Source organism: Aquarana catesbeiana, linkage group LG03 (assembly GCF_042186555.1).
Source record: "Aquarana catesbeiana isolate 2022-GZ linkage group LG03, ASM4218655v1, whole genome shotgun sequence".
NCBI lineage: Eukaryota > Metazoa > Chordata > Amphibia > Anura > Ranidae > Aquarana > Aquarana catesbeiana.
Window position 1 is genome coordinate 688,026,205 of NC_133326.1, and position 25,863 is coordinate 688,052,067.

A 25,863-nucleotide genomic window follows, 5' to 3' on the forward strand; every position below is an offset into this window, starting at 1 on the left:
GAAGTACCAGGAAAAGAAGTTGAATGTGAGGAAAGATGGTGTGCTGGAAGGTTTGATGTATACAAAGTGGAGGAGGTGCAGGTAATGTGTAAGTTAATAGTGATCCCACTCCTGATAGGAAGGGATCTACCTGAATTTTGGTATCCTGAGATTTATGGACACTATGTAGATACACAAAACATGACTCATGATCTAAGTCTATGTGTTAAAACTAAGAAGGGAATAGTCTGTGGAAGAAGTTCTCCAGTCTATGAACTTTGCTTATTGAAACATCAATCTAACATATGTAAGTTTCAGAGATTATCAGTAGGTGTAGGAAACAGATTTATGGAGATAGGACCACAACATTTTACTTAACATATACAGCAGAAAATATTGGTGTCTTGCTGTTCTATAAAAGGCATCTCCCCGTTCTTCCGCTCCGTGACACGATCGCGGGACACCGGCGGACATCGAGTCAGCGGGACCCGCGGACACGGTCACGCTGCATGCAGCGGGCGGGTGCCCGCTAGCCCCCCGGCAAATTAAAGGGGACGTACAAGTACGCCCGTTTTGCCCACCGCTGCCGTTGTGGCGGCGTATATCGGCGTGCGGCGGTCGGCAAGCGGTTAATAGAAGCGGATGGGTGGCAACTGCAAAGTGCAGATGCCTGGCAAACTTTGCAGATAGAGCTATTTTTGCTGCCACGTAAAAGCACACGAGCGCGGCCGTGTGTACACCTCCATCCGCTCCCTGTTGTAAGAATTGTTGATAGGCAACGCGACCTAGCCGCCTATTTTTCAATGTCTGTGTGAATGAGGCCTTCAAGCTTAAACCCCTGTGGTTCCTGGGACATGTTGGGCGTTGTGATCATGAAAAGTCACCTGCTGGCAATCAGACGGTTAATCATGACAGCCCACAGACACTTCTTCCTGTTGCGCAGCGACATTACACAATCAGATTTGGAAATATGAGAATTATTGGTATGGGGAGTAATTAGAGGAGAGGAAAAACACGGGCTGACTTCCAGATCTGTCCCTCCGCACACAGCCCCGGGGGGGGAGCTGAGACCCAGGAGCTGACAATCCACACCCAGGTACTCACCGCCGTCTCTGATTGGCTGCCGCATTCTCTGATTCATTTATCTATCTTTATTCTCTGTAGATCAGCCGCTGACTATCCATCATCTTACATCAAACCTGCTGTTAGAGTAATAGACAGACAGCCAGTGCGGAGCTCTTCCTGTAAATACTACTCACCTGGCTGAACTTTGGATACTCACTGAGTAAGGTTGTCATCTCATCCCTTTAAACCCGAGCACATATGAAGTACACGGGTTCTGAGGCTAATTTAATGCAGGTAAGGCAGCAAGCGCGTTTAACCGATTCAGCCCCGGAAGATTTGACTGCTGAATGACCAGGCCATTTTTTTTTTTTGCGATTTGGCACTGCGTCGCTTTAACTGACAATTGCGCGGTCGTGCGATGTGGCACCCAAACAAACTTGATGTCCTTTTTTCCCCACAAATAGAGCTTTCTTTTGGTGGTATTTGATCGCCTCTGCGGTTTTTATTTTTTTGCGCTATAAACAAAAAAAAAAGAGCGACAATTTTGAAAAAAACACAATAATTTGTACTTTTTGCTATAATAAATATCCCCATTTTTTTTTTTAAAAAGCAATTTTTTCCTCAGTTTAGGCCGAAACGTGTTCTTCTACATATTTTTGGTTAAAAAAAAAAAAATCGCAATAAGTGGTTTTTGATTGGTTTGTGCAAAAGTTATAGCGTCTACAAATTAGGGGATAGATTTATAGCATTTTTATTATTATTATTATTTTTTTTTACTAGTAATGGTGGCGATCTGCGATTTTTATCGGGACTGCGACATTATGGCGGACACATTGGACACTTTTGACACATTTTTGGGACCAATGTCATTTATACAGCGATCAGTGCTATAAAAATGCACTGATTACTGTGTGAATGACACTGGCAAGGTAGGGGTTAACACTAGGGGGGCGATTAAGGGGTTAAGTGTGTCCTAGGGAGTGATTCTAACTGTGGGGGGATGGGCTACCACTGACATGACAGCGATCACTGCTCCTGATGACAGGGAGCAGGAGATCAGGGAAGGGGGTTAACACTAGGGGGGCGATCAAGGGGTTAACTGTGTTCCCTGTTTGTGTTTCTAACTGTAGGGGGAGGGGACTGACCTAAAGGAAGTGACGGATCGTGATTCCTAGCTAATAGGAACTCAGGATCTGTCACTTCTCTCAGAACAGGGATTTGTGTGTTTACACACACTCGTCCCTGTTCTGCCTCTCGTGCCCACGATCGCTCTTGGCCGGCAGTCACCACGACCGTCGGCCATGAGCATCGGCACCCCGCGCTGTGCAGCAGCACGCGCGCACCTGCTATCCCGATCCCGCGAGCCAACGTATAGCTACGATGGCTCGTGGGATCGTGCTGACCTGCCGCAGTAAAATGACGGCAGCTGGTTGGTAGACATGTGTGCTGTCAATAAATTAGTTTCGTTTCGCTCTGTTTCGTTTCAGAATTAATTCATATTTCGTAATTCGTGTCCGAAATTTCGTACGAAATACGAATTTTCGTTAGGTTCGTTAACTTTTCGTAACAATTACGAATGGTCGTTATGATGAATTTATCATTATGAGGGGCTCCCACCATCCCTGTGCTGTGCTCATTATGAGGGGCTCCCCCCATCCCTGTGCTGTGCTCATTATGAGGGGCTCCCACCATCCCTGTGCTCATTATGAGGGGTTCCCACCATCCCTGTGCTGTGCTCATTATGAGGGGCTCCCACCATCCCTGTGCTCATTATGAGGGGCTCCCACCATCCCTGTGCTGTGCTCATTATGAGGGGCTCCCACCATCCCTGTGCTGTGCTCATTATGAGGGGCTCCCCCCATCCCTGTGCTCATTATGAGGGGCTCCCCCCATCCCTGTGCTCATTATGAGGGGCTCCCACCATCCCTGTGCTCATTATGAGGGGCTCCCACCATCCCTGTGCTCATTATGAGGAGCTCCCACCATCCCTGTGCTCATTATGAGGGGCTCCCACCATCCCTGTTCTCATTATGAGGGGCTCCCACCATCCCTGTGCTCATTATGAGGGGCTCCCACCATCCCTGTGCTGTGCTCATTATGAGGGGCTCCCCCCATCCCTGTGCTGTGCTCATTATGAGGGGCTCCCCCCATCCCTGTGCTGTGCTCATTATGAGGGGCTCCCCCCATCCCTGTGCTGTGCTCATTATGAGGGGCTCCCACCATCCCTGTGCTGTGCTCATTATGAGGGGCTCCCCCCATCCCTGTGCTCATTATGAGGGGCTCTCACCATCCCTGTGCTGTGCTCATTATGAGGGGCTCCCACCATCCCTGTGCTGTGCTCATTATGAGGGGCTCCACCATCCCTGTGCTGTGCTCATTATGAGGGGCTCCCCCCATCCCTGTGCTGTGCTCATTATGAGGGGCTCCCCCCATCCCTGTGCTCATTATGAGGGGCTCTCACCATCCCTGTGCTGTGCTCATTATGAGGGGCTCCCACCATCCCTGTGCTGTGCTCATTATGAGGGGCTCCCACCATCCCTGTGCTGTGCTCATTATGAGGGGCTCCCACCATCCCTGTGCTGTGCTGACTTCCTGGGTTTTTAACTTTTAGGTTAGTTAACTTTTCGTAACAATTACGAATGTTCGTTAGGAATTTGGATGCGAAATTCGTGAACGAAATTTCGTATTTCGTACAGAATGCGGGAAGCATAGCAATTCGTATTTCGGATCCTCCCGAATGTACGAATTTACAGAAATTCGTAGGAATTTTCGATTCGTACGAAACTATTCGCACATGTCTACTGGTCGGCAAGCGGTTAATTACCACCTTAATCATTCACAGAACCTGTGTAATTAATATGTGTTCGGTTTTTAAAGGGATGAGGTGGCAACCCCATTACTGAGCCAGGCACCCCAAGTCATGGACCTGTAGGGCATCCAGGTCACTATCATTTTTACAACAAGCTCAGCTACTGTAGGCCAAATCAGAGTCCTGCAGGACAGGCCGGTCACCAGGTTATGCAGAATGAGCTCAGCATTGAAGAGGGAGCAGATTTTGAACCCTTCACCCACCAGCGTCTGCCCGTAGCTGGAGTTTCAGTTTAAGTCAAAGTGACCTCAGAGTAATATTTACAGAGCATCACATGACACATGGTACACATAGAAGAAGTGAGAAGATGCATTTCCCCGGGGAGCACGTTGTTGTCACAGCTCTCAACTGTCTCTGATTTCGAGGGACTGTCCCTGATTCGGAACAAAATCCCTCTTTCCTCCTCATTTGTCCCTCATTTTGGTCTGATCTAGAAAGTTGTATATAAAATGCACTGGCTCTTTTTCAAATGATGTGTTATGCCGCGTACACACGGTCGGACTTTTCGACCGGACTGGTCTGACAGACGCCAGCGGACCAAATCTGGCGGACAATCCAATCGTGCGTGGGCTTCACCGGACCTTCGGCGGACTTTTCCAGTCGCAAATCTGACAGACTTTAGATTTGAAACATGCTTCAAATCTTTACGTCGTAACTCCGCCGGACCCAGAAATCCGCTCGTCTGTATGCTAGTCCGACGGACAAAAACCGTCGCTAGGGCAGCTATTGGCTACTGGCTATCAACTTCCTTATTTTAGTCCGGTGTACGTCATCACGTACGAATCCATTGGACTTTTGTGTGATCGTATGTAGGCAAGTCCGTTCGTTAGAAAGTCCGCCGCAAGTCCGCCAAAAGTCTTTCGAAAGTCTGTCGGATGGGCTGTCAGACTTTTGTAGCCGAAAAGTCCGACTGTGTGTACGTGGCATTAGGGTGCTAAACCTTTCATAAAATTTCTAAATTGCTGCATTTGTAAATTTGAAAAAGCCAATATAAAGGAATAGTAGTGGTAAAAATAAGCACTTTTGGGTTTAACTACTTGGCGCCCGCGCTATAGCCAAAAGACGGCTGCAGCGCGGGCCTTAATTGCCGGGAGGGCGTCCCTGGATGTCCTCCTGAGCAAGTGCAGTCTGCGCGACCCTGCGGGTCACACACGGCGTGCTCTGTGATCACTGAGTCTACGGGACTCAGCTGATCACAGATCGGAGTAAGGGGTCGATCCCGGCCCCTTACCACGTGATCAACTGTCAGCCAATGACGGTTGATCACGTGATGTAAACAGAAGCTCGGTAATCGGTATTTATTTTTTATTTTTTTTTAAAGAGCCGATCACCGGCTTCTGTCAGAGGGACATTAGTCCCTCACTCAGAAAGCCGCGGCTGTGCCCACCAATGTCACCTACCAGTGCCCACAGTGCCACCCACCAGTGCCCACAGTGCCACCTACCAGTGCAACCTACCAGTACCCACATTGCCACCCACCAGTGCCCACAGTGCCACCTACCAGTACCCACAGTGCCACCCACCAGTGCCCACAGTGCCACCTACCAGTGGCCACAGTGCCACCCATCAATGCCCACCAGTGCTGCCAATCAATGCCCATCATTGTCTAATAACCAGTGCCACAGATCAATGCTGCCTATTAGTGTCACCTACCAGTGCCCATCAGTGCCACCCAACAGTGCCCATCAGTGCCATCCATCAGTGCCGCTTATTAGTGCCACCTATCAGTGCCCTTCAGTGCCACCTATCAGTGCCCTTCAGTGCCAACCATCAGTGCCACCTCTCAGTGCCACCTATCAGTGCTGCCTCATCAGTGCTTATCAGTGCCACCTATCAGCACCCATTAGTGCCACCTTATCAGTGCGCATCACTGCCCATCAGTGCAGCCTATTAGTGCCCATCAGTGCAGCCTCAACAGTGTATCGGTGAAGGAGAAAAATTACCTTTTTTAAAAAATTTTATAACAAACTATCAAACAGTTTTGTTTTTTTTTTTTCAAAATTTCGGTCCCTTTTTATTTTATTTAGCAAAAAATAAAAAACCCAGCAGCAATTAAATACCACCAAAATAAAGCTCTATCTGTATGAAAAAAATGTTAAAAATTTCATTTGGGTACAGTGTTGTATGACCGCGCAATTGTCATTCAAAGTGTGACAGCACTGAAAGCTGAAAATTGGTCTGGGCAGGAGGTGGGTTTAAGTTTCCAGTAAGCAAATGGTTAACTAATACATTTTTTTGTATAATTCTCCTTTAAGGGGGCGTGGCGGGGGGGAGTGTCCTATACCTACATAGTTTGTTTACATACACAGATCCTCGTTCCGGCTCTCTATGTAGTGATCTCGGGTGGCTGGCGGACATGGCGGCCGCCGGCCATGCACATCGGCTCTAATGGCACGCACGCCTCCTATTGCTCTTAAAGCGGCCGACGTACACCTTTGGCTATTCGCGCATCCGTGCCAACCTGCCACAGTATAATGACAGCGGCTGGTCGGCAAGCAGTTAAAGTGTAAGTTCACCTTTACAGAAAAATCTGTAATATGAACTTATACAGCTCGAAAACGGAAGTTTTTTAACATTCAGCTGAGAGGATTTCTAAGCCCCGGACACCTAGCCCGCATATACCGGGGCTTAGATCTGGAGAATACTGCGGTCCAGGTCAGCGGGACCGGGGGTGACCGGAGGGGGACCTGTGTACAGAGTTTTCTGTACATATGAACTTACCCTTTAAAAGACAGGTCTACTGTAAAACAAAGTATATTTATCCTTTTTACCCCTTTCCCTTGACCTAACCTAACCCCCCTCCCCCCTCCACAGATATATAATATCTCACAAAAGTGAGTACACCCCTCACATTTTTGTAAATATTTTATTCTATTTTTTTTATCTTTACAATGTAAAGTAGTGAGTGTACAGCTTGTATAACAGTGTAAATTTGCTGTCCCCTCAAAATAACTCAACACACAGCAATTAATGTCTAAACTGCTGGCAACAAAAGTGAGTACACCCCTAAGTGAAAATATCCAAATTGAGCCCAATTAGCCATTTTCCTTCCCCAGTGTCATGTGACTCATTAGTGTTACAAGGTCTCAGGTGTGAATGGGGAGCAGGTGTGTTAAATTTGGTGTTATCGCTCTCACTCTCTCATACTGGTCACTGGAAGTTCAACATGGAACCTCATGGCAAAGAACTCTGAGAATCTGAAAAAAAGAATTGTAGCTCTACATAAAGATGGCCTAGGCTATAAGAAGATTGCAAAGACCCTGAAACTGAGCTGCAGCACGGTGGCAAAGACCATACAGCGGTATAACAGGACAGGTTCCACTCAGAACAGGCCTCGCCATGGTCCACCAAAGAAGTTGAGTGCACGTGCTCAGCGTCATATCCAGAGGTTGTCTTTGGGAAATAGACGTATGAGTGCTGCCAGCATTGCTGCAAAGGTTGAAGGGGTGAGGGGTCAGCCTGTCAGTGCTCAGACCATACGCCGCACACTGCATCAAATTGGTCTGCATGGCTGTCGTCCCAGAAGGAAGCCTCTTCTAAAGATGATGCACAAGAAAGCCCGCAAACAGTTTGCTGAAGACAAGCAGACTAAGGACATGGATTACTGGAACCATGTCCTGTGGTCTGATGAGACCAAGATAAACGTATTTGGTTCAGATGGTGACAAGCGTGTGTGGCGGCAACCAGGTGAGAAGTACAAAGAGAAGTGTGTCTTGCCTACAGTCAAGCATGGTGGTGGGAGTGTCATGGTCTGGGGTTGCATGAGTGCTGCCGGCACTGGGGAGCTACAGTTCATTGAGGGAACCATGAATGCCAACATGTACTGTGACATACTGAAGCAGAGCAAGATCCCCTCCCTTCAGAGACTGGGCCACACGGCAGTATTTCAACATAACAACCCCAAACACATCTCCAAGATGACCACTGCCTTGCTAAAGAAGCTGAGGGTAAAGGTGATGGACTGGCCAAGCATGTCTCCAGACCTAAACCCTATTGATCATCTGTGGGACATCCTCAAACAGAAGGTGGAGGAGCGCAAGGTCTCTAACATCCACCAGCTCCGTGATGTCGTCATGGAGGAGTGGAAGAGGACTCCAGTGGTAACCTGTAAAGCTCTGGTGAACTCCATGCCCAAGAGGGTTAAGGCAGTGCTGGAAAATAATGATGGCCACACAAAATATTGACACTTTGGGCCCAATTTGGACATTTTCACTTAGGGGTGTACTCACTTTTGTTGCCACCGCTTTAGACATTAATGGCTGTGTGTTGAGTTATTTTGAGGGGACAGCAAATGTACATTGTTATACAAGCTGTACACTCACTACTTTACATTGTAGCAAAGTGTCATTTCTTCAGTGTTGTCACATGAAAAGATAGAATAAAATATTTACAAAAATGTGAGGGGTGTATTCACTTTTGTGAGATACTGTACATACTTTGATCTGACAACTAAGGTTCCACTCTTTGTTTACATCCAGCGTCGCATGTCTTGGCTGCCCTGGCTTCGCTTGCACATTAGTGCCTCATAACCTTCTACGGGACTGTGTCCTGAGGATGGAGACGATCCCATAAAAGTCTATGGCACTAATGAGCCGGTGCAGCCAGAACAGTGAAGATCTGGGGCGCTGGATGTAAACAAAGAGTGGACCTTCAGATGTCGGCTCTTGGTAGGTATGCATCTGAGGGGGGGGGGGGGCAGGTCAGCAAAAATTGCACTTCTTCTTTAATTCACTTTTCAAATCCACCTAAACCCAGTCTTTCAGTTATGGCCGGAATGGCCGTGTGGACAGAGAGAAAAATTCCTAAGATGTTCTCCAGAGGTCCGATCTGTAAGATGATTATCTGCAGAGTCTCACGTCTTCCCCTAGTAACTGTTTTATTCATTTTATGGGTTTTCTTTTTAGGAAAAATTATGCCAGTTCCACCCCTACAGCTGGCTAGCTGTGCTTCATGGCCGCAGTAACACTTTAAGTAAAATTCCAGCCTAAATCTTAACTAATCTTAAAAATGTCCCCTCCCCCCTCTTAACACCTATGCAGACTTACCTTAGGCTGCTTTCTCACTGGGGCCGCCCAAGCATTAGCGGTAAAGCGTTGCTAGTTTCAGCAGCACTTTACCGCCGTTTTAACGGCGCTATTCGGCCGCTAGTGGGCGCTTTTAACACCAGCTAGCGGCTGAAGAAAGGGTTAAAAGCGCCCATTGTGTTTATTTGGATTGTTTTCACTTTTTTTTTGTGCATACACAGGTATCAGATACTTTGTATGTCTTCATGTGTTATAGGTCATTCCAATCCTGAACACACACCTGTTTCCTAGTGTTTTAGCTTCATATATTGTATTTTCACTACACATTGTGTATATATTTACACCTCTTTTTATTATTTTTCTGTAGTGTTCACTGTGGTTTTTCCCTACTAGTCACACAAAGTCAATGCACCTTTACAATATCTATTAAATGTGTATACTTATCTATTCTCAGCCTGCTTCAGTCTGGTCACGTGATCTGGCTCCCCTGTGTCAGCCAGCGGCAGCTGCAGGGGAGAGAGGGGAGCGCTGACAACAGCTGGGACATGGGAGCCTAAGGGTGACATCATCTCTCCCGGATTTCCTTGCTGTTGTCGAGCTCTCCCTCCTCTCCCCTGCAGCTGCCGCTGGCTGACGCAGGGGATCCCGTGACAAGACCAGAGCGGGCTGTAAATAGGTAAGTATGTACAACTTTTTAACTCATATATAAACCAACTGGAACAAATCTGGGCTTTTATAGTCACGACACAAATACAGATTTCTTTAAAAGCTATTTTCTTTATTAAATGTTCATTAAAATCTCTTAAAAAATACACACAGTTTTCCTCAACATGTTTTGCCAACAATGTCTTTGTCAGGATAAAGCCCCACACACACAATCAGTTTTTTCTGCTGAGTTAGTCCTTCAGAATTACCAAAACCATATAATATGAGGTCAAGCCTTAGGAGTTTCAATGTGTATGCAATCAGGCAGGCCCTTGCACTACATGGTTTTGGTAAATCTGAAGGACTAACTCAACAGAAAAACTGATGGTGTGTGTGGGGCTTAAGTGTTGCCAAATATTAGTAAGCTGCATACAGCTAACATATACATGTAAGGACATCCATATTTTCATACAGTCAAGTCATGCTTACCCACATAAAAGGTTATTTTAAAGACCATCTAACTCCAACATCCATTACCACTCCTCCTGATGAAGCCATTGTCGGCGAAACATGTTGCCTTCATGGAAAAGCAAGACACCAATATTTTTCTGGTGTATATGTTAAGTAAAACTGTATGCAAGAAATTGTAATAAATATTCAATGAAGAAAATTATTTTTAAAGAAATCTGTATTTGTGTCACCATATAATTAAATAATAACACTAGGTGGTGCTGCGCTAATCCTGGACACACTTGCTAGAATTGCTTAGGGGGGTGTGACATACATAAAGGTGTATAATTAAACATACATTAACAATGTAGAAGTGGTGGCAACAGCCGTGTAATAATCTCCACTCATATGGCAATAATTCTACGTGATAAAAAAAAATCTTATGTGGTGAACAATAATCAATAAATATATCTCATCATCAATAAATATCACTACTAGCAAAGGTATCACTAAAAAGTAAATAAAAATCAATCCATATCTTACATCATGTCCATAGACAAATTATCAATAGTGTAAAAACGTCAAATAATAGTAAAGTTCATAATACAATCTAAAGTGACTCAAGGTATATAACAAGCAAATACCACGTAAAGTGACATTGTGCAATAGTGAAGAAAAGACAAAGAAATTGTGAAATATCCAAGGATTGTCAAATATTATGACATGCAAACTTTTTGGTATAATGTGACTAAAACATAATGACATGCACCAAGTGTGACAATGCAGGGGTGTTCCAAGAAAAAGTCCTTCTTTTTTTTCTTTTTTTTTAAAGTTAGCAATAGCGTCCTAGCATGCAACAGTCGCACTGCAGTGCTAAAGATGGATCACACAGTGCAAATCTTCGTGTTTACACACTCATGTAAGAAGTGGCTCCTTACCTTAGGGTAATAGGGCAAACGCATATGACCAAAGATCTTTTAAAGGGATCCTCCTATAGGTGTAGAATACTATCCTCACGGTCCTAGTTTCAGGGGGTGATTCCCTCGGTGGTATAGGGGGATATAAAAGACACGGGGAGTCCCAATAGCGTAATAACATTTTAACCAGCAACTTTATTGAGTAAAACAAGGGTACTCACATAGACAGCAAAAACAATGCTCCTATCTCCGATGAGCGGCGAGCTCGTATACCTCTCACAGCATGTAGAGCGTGTCCCGTCCCTACGCGTGACGTCACACCACACGTGACTTCATCAGGGGATGCATACATGTCTTTAAGTACTCTTATAATGGGCGCCAATGGGCGGCCATTTTCCCGGAGTCCTATCGTTATCATTGTGGTGGCCATTTTCCTGAGGATCGTATGGCGCGGCCATGTTTGGGATGTAATGTGCGCACGCCGGTCCTCTGTGACAGCTGATCCCAGCGGCCAATTAGACAGAGCGAACACTCCCTCATCTCCCGCACTGTCAGCAGGGAAGGGCAAGATGTCTCATGCTTAATCCATCCCCGTACGGGACAGTCTGAATAGCGAGTGAGATAACGAGGGGGTGAAAATATAGGAAGAGCAACGTATTTAGTAATTTCAGGGACAGGGAATATGCTTGGACTGTGCTCTAAAAATATGCAAGCTACCCAGAATTAAAAACATTAAAAATCTTAGATCGATCCAGATAGAATTAAAAGGGGGCTTAAAAAATATGGGCATAAAACCCAATATATCATATATAAAACCGAAATTAGGATAAAAAAATACAGAAGGGAAAGGCGGTCAAGCTGCTATAGGTAAACTATACATGTAAGCCATACATAATACATCTATATAAATCGAGCGTAAATCAAAAATCTTAAAATCATAAAAGATACTAAATAAATCAGCATAAATACACTATCATAAACATCATAATTGGTAAATAATAAAATACATAAAACCAGTGTAATGGAAATTTGTAAGTTCTGTATATAATTGTATTGTATTTTGTATGTATTGCACACTGCCCTCACTGTGCACACAGCACTAATAATGTTTTCAGTAAATGTTTACATTCTTTCGAGTCCTGATTAGAATTAGCCTGCCTATGTAACGCCCCTTGTTACCATAAACGTACAATTGTAATATTAATGTGATACCTACGTAATCATGTGCATAAAAACCTTCAATTGCGTCATAATAAAGCAGAACAGTAATTTGGAAAGATGCTGAGGGTATCTTTTGTGTCTGTTCCCTACTGCAGTAGTTATTATTAATTTGGAACCACTAATCAATATGAGGATAGGAGTTGCCTATCATCAATTTAACCAAGTCAGCATGGCGAGTCAGCCAGGAGGGGATTCCAGGTGACCCTGAGTATCCGAAACGAGGAGCTTGAGACGATCCGAGAATTTCTGATAATCAGCCGGCTGAGGTAAGTCTTTTGCTTACATTTGAGTTATCAGACTTCCTTGATCGGTAAGGCATTTTCGGGACAAAGGGTACCTATTTTACTCCCCTTAATCGAACTGTATTGATTGGTGGTTATATGTTATGTTGTCCCTGTCTATTGTCCATCGGAGTGTTATAGATAAGAAAGGGAAGAATAGTGCTGTTCACAGGTATATGTAGTACATCTGCTAGATAAAGTAGTTTAGAGGCAAGAGGGTATAGGCACACGTAGAGAAGAGAGAAGACTGGCCAGTCATTATGGGCATTGAATTAAGTAAGGGAATGAAGGGTAAGAGACCCTCAAAAATGCCCAGCGCAAGAGGAGCGCTATATATGAACCAAAGGTGCGGTTCCGCCTATACTGAGCCCCTACATTAATGGTTAGAGTGGACAGGGATCCACAATGGGTAACTGGGTTACCAAAGGCCACAGGGACTAAGAATCATGCAGAGTAAACAGCTAGAGGAACAGCTATCTATGTGAGCAGGATGGATCAAGGGTGACATTAACACTAGACAGAAAGGGACATTTTCATGTTAAGTTGTGGGATGAATTTGGGGTCAGGCACTACAACTATGAGAGTTACAGTAAAACAGAGAAATGAGAGGTAAAACAGAATACTTTATATGTTGTCAGAGAGAGAAGATGGGATGAGTACTCTGGCTCCCCGTCTGATCATAGAAGCTACATATAAAAGATATCTGAACAAAATAAGGAAAGCAGAATTTATGCAGGGAAATATTAAAGAGTTAAAAGAAAGTGAGAGAATGATATGCACATGTTGTGTACAAATGGGAAAAAGTAAGCGATTTTAGAGAGATATTGGTGTATGTGTGTGCGAATGCTGAGACCTTTAGTTCTATTGCTTGTGTGTGTCATGTACGCAGATGTGACCCCCTCCTTTGTGCTCTCCTGAAAGAATGTGGTCAGTGATAAGCTGGAAGGACACCATGCCAATTTCTGTTTTTTAGACAAAACATTTATAACAAAATGTGCCGGGTTAACGAATCTAATGGTAAACAATGTGATCACAATTATTTTGAATCTGTTTTCCAGACATGGTAAAATGAAGGTTACATTTAACTGTGTATTGCACAAATTGAATATCCTTTGATAGTGGAAACAGTGCATTTAAAAAAGGGAAATTAAGTAAAATTAAGTAATAATGAGTATTCATTTCTAATATGAGTTTAACAATTTTATTATTAATATAGATATATTGAAACTGGTTAAGATAACCTTTGGTTGGAAATGAAATCCAGGTTATTGGGGAAATTTGTAAAAATGGGATTAGTTTAGATTAAGATAACAATTTTGTAATTTTACATTTATACAATAAGCCCTTATTGAGAGAAAAAAAGATTAAGATGAGGTTGTTATTTGGAATAAAGCTGCCATAATATTTAACAAAGCCAAGATGGATGGGATACATAAGAAGTTTTTCTACAAAAATGAAATTTTAAGGTTCTTGATAATAACTTGATGTGCGGTCCATGATGTGAGAGTTATAATAAATAAAATTTAAATATAACGGACCCATCACATCAAGTCCACACACCCTGTTAGGATAGATGCCACCTGCAGCCAGTTGTTTTATAGTTTTTGATGCTTTCTGGTCCATCATACAGATTGTTGATCCTTTTGTTTTATTTATTTTTATTTTTGAAATCCAAAGCAGAATGTGTGGATTGTGAAATGATGTGCCCCTTTTTCTTGTAAGTACAGTGGTATAAGCAGAAGAATAGTTTTGGATTTATGGGCATCTCTCCATGACCGCAGGGTATTGTTATCATTTATTATAATATTGCCAGGAAGAAGTTGTCTTTTGAAACATGAAACTGGAGTTCTTACACAAACAGCATGATAGAAAACAAGCCATTGTGATATATTTATGGAAGCTGAACCCAGTAATGAAGGGTTCATCCTGATATATCAGAGCTGTAGCTTTTATGCAAAGGTGCTATTAGACAAAGTTAGATATTGTTTTGGTCAAACCTTTAATTTTTAATGGTCCGACATTCTGTGCAGCAAATATACAGCTAACTAAATGTTTGTCTAATGAAAGGTTTAAAATATGAGTTTGTTTATGTACAAATCTAATTATGAAAAATGCGTACATTTGAATCCAGACACCTTATTGCCTCTATTGGAGGAGGCTGGAGACAAAGGAAGACACATGTGTTAAATTGATGTGGGAATCAGCTGCTGTGAGCCCAGTGCGGGACACACTCCCTGAAGACCCAGATATTACATTTTTTGTAGATTTGAGGATGCAGTTTATCACCCAGAAGGATACTCTGTATTCAAAGTCATTGGATCCTTTTTGCCCAGCTCAAGAAGCAGAGCTCCATGTTTTAGCAAAGCCTGTGAGCTATAAAAAGAGTGTATATTTATATAGATAGTCAAGATATAGAGAGCTTTTGGTTCCATTTAAAGGGCCAGAAGTTTGTTTTTACTTCGGCAGGTAAACCAACCAAGCACGCCAAGTTATTTTGATCGGCTGTTTTCAGCCTTCCAGGTTCTTGCTGAGGTAGCCATATTAACTTTCACACATGGAAGCAGACCAGGTGACTAAGGATGCTGCATTTACAGCCCCGGACACTTGATGGGTCTGTGCAACTCACAGATTCCACCCTAGTTCTGGCCCAGTATAGCTGGGATTAATAATTCAACTTTAAGGACCCCAGAACGAGAAGAACAAGTGGTCCACAGGGGGCAACTTCTTATGAAACAGGACTTTGGAAAAGGTGATCATTTATGTCTGCCAGCCACTCTTTTCCCTCCAGCTTGACACATGGACCGTGTCATCAGTCACAAGAAGTTATGGCTGCCTTAGTAAATGAGCGTGGGATAGAGCCATGGTTCACCACAGTTGTTTTTATAACACACCACTTCTTGTTTTACCTGTTAACAAAGGTGTTACCAAAAGCTGAACATCCCTTCCAGAGATCACAAAAAAGATATATCCAGATGCCCAAGTCAGGATCTTACAAGTATGCATTTTGTCTGTATGGACATGTTTTTTGGATGTCCAGTGGCAAATGCTACTGCAAAGGCCACAGTAAAAAGTGTTATCAGAAGTAGTTTGTAAGTACAGAGTGCCAGAAAGTACAGAGAGTAACAGAGGAAATCATTTTTTATAGGAGAGTGCTTAATAGAAGTTTTGAGGTTTTATTTTTACACCCCCTACTGTCTACAATGTAGCGGACAAAGTAGAGTAAGAAACTAGAAAACTTTTGCATGAACGTTTTCTTATATTTTATCAAGCCCCTAAGGGGGATGTTGGACTCTCTCCCTATGGGATTTGGTTTGGGAGTGTGTTACTCACTTGCTTATATTTTGTCTCAGCAGCTGAAGTCCTCCATTCAGATCTCACAGAGAAAGTTGCTGATCTTTTAAGGTTTTTTGACAAACTCATTTATGTGTTTTCTCCCCAATTCCAGATCCTAAAAGTTTGGAAGGATCTAAAACTAAAGCCAGGTGACTTGTGGATTGTTAAGAGACATTTATATATAAGGAAATGTTTGGAGACTCAATACAGCATCTATTTCATGTACAGTTTTTGCAAAACTTGAAGGAAAAGTCACCTGGATCCACACCAGACACTGCAAAAATGACTAAATTAAAGAAATCTCTGTGTTTGATTTGTTTCCCTCTTGTCATCACAGTCTAGGGTACTTTTTGATTCAATTACTTTAATTGTAAGGGATATATATATATATATATATATATATATATATATATATATATATATGTATATATATTTGAAAAGTAGTTCAGTCATGTTGAAGTCATATTTGTCTTTTGTATGTCTTCCAATTTACGTAGAATTGTCTGTGTTTACATATGCTGATAAGTCAGCATGTCCACAATTCAGCTAGAAGGCCATTCTGGCCACAGGAGTGTACAGCCAGTACTCTGTAAATATGTCTTATCAATCATTTGTTTTTCACAATGAAAAGTCATTTGGTAATGAAAAAGTTGCTCAGCTATTATTTTCTCCACAATGGAGTTTTTTTGCTTCTTTGGCCAGGACTACCTCCACCTAAGCGTTTGGGGGTTTCAGGTTAAAGGTGATAGCAGGTATGGTTAGTGATCAAAATATTGATCAAAAGAGGGGAGACTGTAATTACATAGTTACATAGTTACATAGTAGGTGAGGTTGAAAAAAGACACAAGTCCATCAAGTCCAACCTATGTGTGTGATTATGTGTCAGTATTGCATTGTATATCCCTGTATGTTGTGGTCATTCAGGTGCTTATCTAATAGTTTCTTGAAGCTATCAATGCTCCCCGCTGAGACCACCGCCTGTGGAAGGGAATTCCACATCCTCCGTATTATTTGTTTCTAATATTTTATCCCAGTTTATGCCTTTTAGCAAGGTTTGTAGTTTAGGGAAGTTGGCTCTTTTGAAATTCAGTGTCTTTGTATTCCCTTTATGTTTCCTATTTGTGTGATTTATACTGAAACTAATTGACCTGTGATCGCTGTTACCTAAATTGCCCCGCATTTCCACATCCGTGATCAGGTCTGTATTGTTGGTAATCAGTAGATCCAGTAATGTTTTATTTCTAGTTGGTGCGTCTACCATCTGACCCATAAAATTGTCCTGCAAGACATTAAGGAACTGGCGAGCCTTAAATGAATGCGCGGTTCCCTCCGCCCAATCTATGTCTGGATAATTAAAATCCCCCATTATGATAACACTTCCCATCCTTGCTGCTACTCCAATTTGTGATAGGAGATCCGTCTCCACTTCCTCCCTCAGGTTTGGGGGCCTATAGCATACTCCCAGTATTATTTTCCCCTTAGCTTTATCCCTTTGGAGCTCTACCCATAAGGATTCCACCTCCTCTCTAGCTCCCTCAGTGATGTCATCTCTCACATTCACTTGTACATTATTCTTGATATATAGGCATACCCCTCCCCCTTTTTTACCCTCTCTATCCTTGTGGTATAGGGTATACCCTCGAATGTTTGCTAGCCAATCATGAGAGCTGTTGAACCAAGTCTCTGAAATTCCCACAAAATCCAAATCCTCCTCGTACAACAGTATCTCTAGCTCAGTATCTCTAGTAATGGAAATTTGTAAGTTCTGTATATAATTGTATTGTATTTTGTATGTATTGCACACTGCCCTCACTGTGCACACAGCACTAATAATGTTTTCAGTACATGTTTACATTCTTTCGAGTCCTGATTAGAATTAGCCTGCCTATGTAACGCCCCTTGTTACCATAAACGTACAATTGTAATATTAATGTGATACCTACGTAATCATGTGCATAAAAACCTTCAATTGCGTCATAATAAAGCAGAACAGTTATTTGGAAAGATGCTGAGCGTATCTTTTGTGTCTGTTCCCTACTGCAGTAGTTATTATTAATTTGGAACCACTAATCAATATGAGGATAGGAGTTGCCTATCATCAATTTAACCAAGTCACCAGTAAGTCAGTAGGACTAAATCATACTAATAGTTAGACTCTAAAATCACATAAAAGATCAAGCTACTCAGGATATATTATGGGAGAGGGGTTAATTTATTTGGAACAGCACTATCGTCAAATCCAAGTATCATCAGACTGGCAGATTAAAATTTAGGTCGAACTCAATATTAAGGCCACGGGGCGAAAAAGTGTCCAAGGTGAAAATCCATTTGGATTCTAGTTTACTAAGAGTCCTCACCTTGTGCCCCCCCCCCCCCCACCAATGTTTGATATACGGTGTTATACCCCAAAACTTCAGATGGGTGGGATCCTTATTATGGCAAATCAAGAAGTGTTTGGATACGCTGTGTTTTTCGTAGCCATTAAGAATGTTTTTGACATGTTCTTTGATGCGCACTTTCAAAGGTCTTTTAGTGCGACCGACATACTGGAGGCCGCAACTGCATTCAAGAGCATATACCGCCCCTTCGGTATTGCAGCAAATAAAATCCTTCACCTTATAAGTATCTCCCGTGCTCGTAGATGTAAAGTCGAATACCTTTTCATTTGGGTGTTTAGTCCTTAAACACGCAAAACATCTTTTACACGGAAAAAATCAGTTGCCAGTAAAAAATGAAAAAGGTTTCTTCGGTGGATCCACAACATTTTTAACTACTATATCACGAATTGTAGGTGCCCTTTTGTATACGAACTTCGGATTCCTCGAGAGAATCTCATATAGCTGTCTGTCTGCCAACAGGATATGCCAGTGGCGTTTGATTATCCTTTCAATTCTTTTATGTTGCACATTAAAGTCTAGAACCAACGGTATACCTTCTACTGGGTTTCTTTGTATATCCTTTTCTTTAATCAGTTCTTTCCGATCAATCCTTGCAATTTCGGTAATCTTGGACTTAATAAATTGGCGATCATAGCCTTTTGAGATAAACCTCTCTCCCATCTTCTCGGCTTGTTCAAAAAACGTCTCAATTTTGGTATTGGATTTTCCTCCTCCCACTTTGCCATGAAGAGGCCAGCTATACTCGGGGCAAATCTTGCTCCCATGGCAACTCCCGTTTGTTGGTGGTAGTAAGTCTTGTTGTACCAAAAGTAGTTGTTCTTGAGACTAAATTCAAGGCATTTTATCAGAAACTCTCTCTGAATGCATGGGAGCTCAGTATATTTCCTTAAGCCGCAGTGGCCACAACCCATGGTTTATCTCCTCCTGGAAAATTTTCTATAATTTGCAACATCTGTTTAGTGTCTCTCAGGTATGCTTCTGTCTTTTGAACTGCTGGCTGTAGAAAACCATCAATGTATTGCCCCATCCTAGAGGTCAATGAGTCTATGCCGTTTACTATCGGCCTCGGTGATGGATCCGTTCTATTTTTATGAATTTTTGGTAGTAGATATATGATTGGTGTGCGGCAGGAGTCTGGTATAAGAAATCTTGCTTCTTTTTTGTTCAATACCGATTTTTTTACACCCAAGTTTACAATCTGTTCAAGTGCTTTCCGGCAGCTGAATATGGGGTTCTTCAATAGCTTAGTATACGTCTTAGTGTCATCTAGCATCTGAGTCATTGATTTATGATATTGTTCTTTCGAAAGGATCACGATCCCACCCCCCTTATCTGCTGGCCGGATAACAATATCTCTTCTTTTCGTCAGCTTCCGGATACCATTTTTGATAAACTTGGGTTCCTCTCTCTTTTTTATCTTCAGGTCTTTAATTTCTTCTAAAATGATTTTTTTAAAAACATCAATATGTTTGCTATCTTTGATTGGGGGATTAAAAATAGATTTGTTCCTTAGTGAACTATGTAAAATGTCGTCTTTTGTAGACACTGCCAGTTTAGGTAACGGGGGATTTCCTGCTAGGTATTTCTGAATATTCAATTTACGCACACACAAATACCAATATAGGTTTCAAATTTGTTGAGATTTTTTGTGGGTGCATATTTCAACCCTTCATCTAATACGCCAACCTCTTCGTGTGTCAGATCCTGGCCACTGAGGTTGAAAATGCCCTCTCCTTTTATTCTCTCTTTCTTTTGTTGTCTCTTTCCGGCCCTTCGTCCTCTCTTCTTTCTAGACTTTTTCTTGACTCTCGTATCTCGTCTGAGTTTCTCACTGGGTGATTTTCTCTGTTCCAGTCTAAAAAAGATTTATTAAACTCTTGGTCCCCATAGTAAGGGGGGTATGGTCTAGCTGATCTTTCTTCTCCTTCTCTACTCATCAAAGGGGCATAGTAATTGTACGTGGGGACAGGACTTCGTTCGTCTTGCCTATAATTTCTCTGTGTAGGTCCCCTTCTATCTTCATAACCATATTCCTGGATGGGGCTCCTGTCCCTTGATCTATAGTATTCATATCCCGATTCTCTGTTCTCTCTATATTCTTGTACGGGTCTTCTCTGGTCTCTCTATTCATATGGTGGTCCCCTATAATCTCGTTCTCCATACGGTGGTCTATGCCAATTATTCCTATTTTGGGGTCTTCTATTGTTTTTCCAGTAATGTTGCTTTCCTCCTCCATTTTGCCGTGTCCGATAATTTTGTTGAGGTCTCCTCTCATTCCGGTATGGGGTGTTCGCATGATATGCGGTATTTCTCCCATCATTATCTCTGTGTCTTGGGGTCATCCCTCCATTTCCTTCTCTGGGGTCTAGGTATCTTGTGTTTTCCATGATTGGCCTAGGTTGTTCATTGTGTGGTTGAGAGTACATTCTAACTATTTTTTCTGGTGTAGAATATGTGGATGAATTTTCTGTTTTGCCTAGCTGGCTTTGCCATTTAAAGACATGGTCATTTAAAGACTTGGTCATTCTGGAAATCATTGGTGTCTCTGATGTGCTTCTTACTTTTCCTCTGTTGGACCTCTTTCCCCCGTTACCTAAACTGGCAGTGTCTACAAAAGACGACATTTTACATAGTTCACTAAGGAACAAATCTATTTTTAATCCCCCCAATCAAAGATAGCAAACATATTGATGTTTTTAAAAAAATCGTTTTAGAAGAAATTAAATACCTGAAGATAAAAAAGAGAGAGGAACCCAAGTTTATCAAAAATGGTATCCGGAAGCTGACGAAAAGGAGAGATATTGTTATCCGGCCAGCAGATAAGGGGGGTGGGATCGTGATCCTTTCGAAAGAACAATATCATAAATCAATGACTCAGATGCTAGATGACACTAAGACGTATACTAAGCTATTGAAGAACCCCATATTCAGCTGCCAGAAAGCACTTGAACAGATTGTACACTTGGGTGTAAAAAAATCGGTATTGAACAAAAAAGAAGCAAGATTTCTTATACCAGACTCCTGCCGCACACCAATCATATATCTACTACCAAAAATTCATAAAAATGGAACGGATCCATCACCGAGGCCGATAGTAAACGGCATAGACTCATTGACCTCTAGGATGGGGCAATACATTGATGGTTTTCTACAGCCAGCAGTTCAAAAGACAGAAGCATACCTGAGAGACACTAAACAGATGTTGCAAATTATAGAAAATTTTCCAGGAGGAAATAAACCATGGGTTGTGGCCACTGCGGATGTATCATCCCTATATACGGTGATCCCCCACCATCGAGCCTGTGAGGCCGCAAAATGGGGCTTAAGGAAATATACCGAGCTCCCATGCATTCAGAGAAAGTTTCTGATAAAATGCCTTGAATTTAGTCTCAAGAACAACTACTTTTGGTACAACAAGACTTACTACCACCAACAAACGGGAGTTGCCATGGGAGCAAGATTTGCCCCGAGTATAGCTGGCCTCTTCATGGCAAAGTGGGAGGAGGAAAATGTCTTCAATGATCGTCCGAGAGAATTAGTGATATACAAAAGGTATATCGATGATATTTTTATACTATGGGACGGTGAAGAAAGCGAACTAACAGAGTTTCTGAAAAAATTGAATATCAATGACAGAAATATTGAACTAACCTGGGACATTAGCAAGAATAAAATTAATTTCCTGGACCTTGAGATTACACTTGAGAATTCCACACTTAGCACGAAGACGCACTTTAAGAGCGTTGATAGGAATAGTTACCTCCAAACAGAAAGCTGTCATCACAAAAACTGGATTTTTAATATCCCAAAAGGCCAACTGATGCGGATAAAAAGAAATTGCACCAAAATTGAGACGTTTTTCGAACAAGCCGAGAAGATGGGAGAGAGGTTTATCTCAAAAGGCTATGATCGCCAATTTATTAACTCCAAGATTACCGAAATTGCAAGGATTGATCGGAAAGAACTGATTAAAGAAAAGGATATACCGTATATACTTGAGTATAAGTCGTTCTGAGTATAAGTCGAGGCCCTAATTTACCACAAAAAAATGGGAAAAACTTAGTGACCCGAGTATAAGACGAGGGTGAGAAATGCACAGCTACTGTAAGTGGAAAAGAGGGTCAACAATGCCCATTTGCAGCCTCACTGTGCCCATTTGAATGCCTCACTGTGCCCATTTGCAGCCATAGGTCCCCCGAACTTCAAACTCGGTAGTTAAGGGTTCCTAGATGCCCCCTAGCTGCAGCCAAAATTTGGGGTCTCTAAACCCAAATGGTCCCGAAATGACATTGCTGCAGATGGACACAGTTGACTGAGTTTGGGGACCCGTATCTCGGGGCCACTTAGTGCTCGGAACCCCAAATCTGGTGTGCAAACTCAGTGGAACTAGCACCATAAAATATCCAAAGCTGGGGTTTCTAGCACCAAGCGTCCCCGAGATACAGGGCCCCAAAAATCGGTTCAGAAAATGTCAAGCACTTTTCTGCAGCACAGAATGACATTTTCCGAACCGGGTTTGTGGCCCCATATCTCGGGTCCACATGGTCCTAGGAACCCCAGCTTTGGTTATTTTATGGTACATGTTCCACTGAGTTTGCACACCAAATTTGGGGTTCCTAGCACCTATTGGCCCTGAGATACGTGGCCCCAAAGTTGGTTCAGAAAATGTCAAGCACTTTTCTGCAGCAGAGAAAGACATTTTCTGAACCGATTTTGGGGCCCTGTATCTCGGGGCCACTTAGTGCTAGGAACCCTAGCTTTGGATATGTTGTGGTACCAGTTCCACTGGGTTTGAACAGCAAATTTGCGGTTCCTAGCACAAAGTGGCCCTGAGATACGGGGCCCCAAAGTCGGTTCGGAAAATGAAATTTTTTGCTGCAGAAAAGTGCTTGACTCAAGTATAAGTCGAGGGGGGCAGTTTCAGCACAAAAAAATGTGCTGAAAAACTCGACTTATACTCGAGTATATACGGTACAAAGAAACCCAGTAGAAGGTATACCGTTGGTTCTAGACTTTAATGTGCAACATAAAAGAATTGAAAGGATGATCAAACGCCACTGGCATATCCTGTTGGCAGACAGACAGCTATATGAGATTCTCTTGAGGAATCCGAAGTTCGTATACAAAAGGGCACCTACAATTCGTGATATAGTAGTTAAAAATGTTGTGGATCCACCGAAGAAGCCTTTTTCATTTTTTACTGGCAACGGATTTTTTCCGTGTAAAAGATGTTTTGCGTGTTTAAGGACTAAACGCTCAAATGAAAAGGTATTCGACTTTACATCTACGAGCACGAGAGATACTTATAAGGTGAAGGATTTTATTTGCTGCAATACCGAAGGGGCGGTATATGCTCTTGAATGCAGTTGCGGCCTCCAGTATGTCGGTCGCACTAAAAGACCTTTGAAAGTGCGCATCAAAGAACATGTCAAAAACATTCTTAATGGCTACGAAAAACACAGCGTATCCAAACACTTCTTGATTTGCCATAATAAGGATCCCACCCATCTGAAGTTTTGGGGTATAACACCGTATATCAAACATTGGCGGGGGGGGGGGGGGCACAAGGTGAGGACTCTTAGTAAACTAGAATCCAAATGGATTTTCACCTTGGACACTTTTTCGCCCCGTGGCCTTAATATTGTCTAATTGCCCGCCGGGATCCGCTGTCACAGAGGACCGGCGTGCACACATTACATCCCAAACATGGCCGTGCCGTATGATGCTCAGGAAAATGGCCGCCACAATGATAACGATAGGACTCCGGGGAAATGGCCGCCCATTGGCACCCATTATAAGAGTACTTAAAGACATGTTTCTAGCCTGTACGCATCCCTGATGAAGTCACGTGTGGTGTGACGTCACGCGTAGGGACAGGACAGGCTCTACATGCTGTGAGAGGTATACGAGCTCGCCGCTCGTCGGAGATAGAAACATTGTTTTTGCTGTCTATGTGAGTACCCTTGTTTTACTCAATAAAGTTGCTGGTTAAAACGTTATTGCGCTATTGGGACTCCCCGTGTCTTTTATATCCCCCTATACCACCAAGGGAATCACCCCCTGAAACTAGGACCGTGAGGATAGTATTCTACACCTATAGGAGGATCCCTTTAAAAGATCTTTGGTCATATGCGTTTGCCCAATCACTCTAAGGTAAGGGGCCACTTCTTACATGAGTGTGTAAACACGAAGATTTGCACTGTGTGATCCATCTTTAGCACTGCAGTGCGACTGTTGCATGCTAGGACGCTATTGCTAACTTTTAAAAAAAAAAAAAGAAGGACTTTTTCTTGGAACACCCCTGCATTGTCACACTTGGTGCATGTCATTATGTTTTAGTCACATTATACCAAAAAGTTTGCATGTCATAATATTTGACAATCCTTGGATATTTCACAATTTCTTTGTCTTTTCTTCACTATTGCACAATGTCACTTTACGTGGTATTTGCTTGTTATATACCTTGAGTCACTTTAGATTGTATTATGCACTTTACTATTATTTGACGTTTTTACACTATTGATAATTTGTCTATGGACATGATGTGAGATATGGATTGATTTTTATTTACTTTTTAGTGATACCTTTGCTAGTAGTGATATTTATGTATGATGAGATATATTTATTGATTATTTTTCACCACATAAGATTTTTTTTATCACGTAGAATTATTGCCATATGAGTGGAGATTATTACACGGCTGTTGCCACCACTTCTACATTGTTAATGTATGTTTAATTATACACCTTTTTGTATGTCACACCCCCCCTAAGCAATTCTAGCAAGTGTGTCCAGGATTAGCGCAGCACCACCTAGTGTTATTCTTTAATTATAAGGTTTGGTTTGTACCTGATTCGGTGCAGGCAGCTTTTTCTAGTTTAGTCCAGTGTACTGTACACCTGTTAGCGCGGGAATAACCATATATTTCTGTGTCACCATAAAAGTCCCAGATTTGTTCCAGTTGGTATGTGTGATTTAGGGGATGTTGGTGCCATTTCTCATTATGTCCCATATCTCTTGACCCAGTAACATTGTGTAAAGAATTCTTTTTTTACTCAGGTTAGTCATCAACGTGGTGGTGGTGGTGGTGGTGGTGGTGGTGGGGGGGGGGGGGCATTTTTAAGACTAGATAGGTTTAGGCTGGGAACTTTACTTCAAACAGAATGTCGCATTTAGCATTCGCTAAACCTGACACATGGAAGTCTATAGGGCATATGCACACTCTTGTGTCGTAGCATATGGCCGGCACAGTGGTGTAGTGGGTAGCACTCTTGCCTAGCAGTAAAAAGGGTTGCTGGTTCGAATCCCAACCACGACACTACCTGCCTGGAGTTTGCATGTTCTCCCTGTGCCTGCGTGGGTTTCCTCCGGGTGCTCCGCTTTCCTCCCACACTCCAAAGACATGCTGGTAGGTTAATTAGATCCTGTCTAAATTGTTCCTAGTATATGTATAAATGTGAGTTAGGGAGCTTAGATTGTAAGCTCCTTGAGGGTAGGGACTGATGTGATTGTACAATGTATATGTAAAGCGCTGCGTAAATTGACGGCGCTATATAAGTACCTTAAATAAATAAAAAATTTATGAGGATAATTCAGACGGTGTGGAGACAACATATTGCATCACTCACTCCCCATCAGAACCCTCTGAAAAGCAGCCCACCGTGGAGCACTGCCACACAT

At 42.6% G+C, this 25,863-nt stretch overlaps 1 protein-coding gene across 1 annotated transcript in view; it reads left to right on the top strand.

Moving 5' to 3' along the window:
- Positions 1–941: 941 nt before the first annotated feature.
- LOC141133571 (uncharacterized) overlaps positions 942–25,863 on the top strand; it is a 97,346-nt gene continuing 72,424 nt past the window's right edge. Inside the window, exon 1 of the mRNA XM_073623036.1 lies at positions 942–1,075. The gene's annotated coding sequence lies outside the window, so the exon portion shown is untranslated. The remainder of the gene's footprint in view (positions 1,076–25,863) is intronic.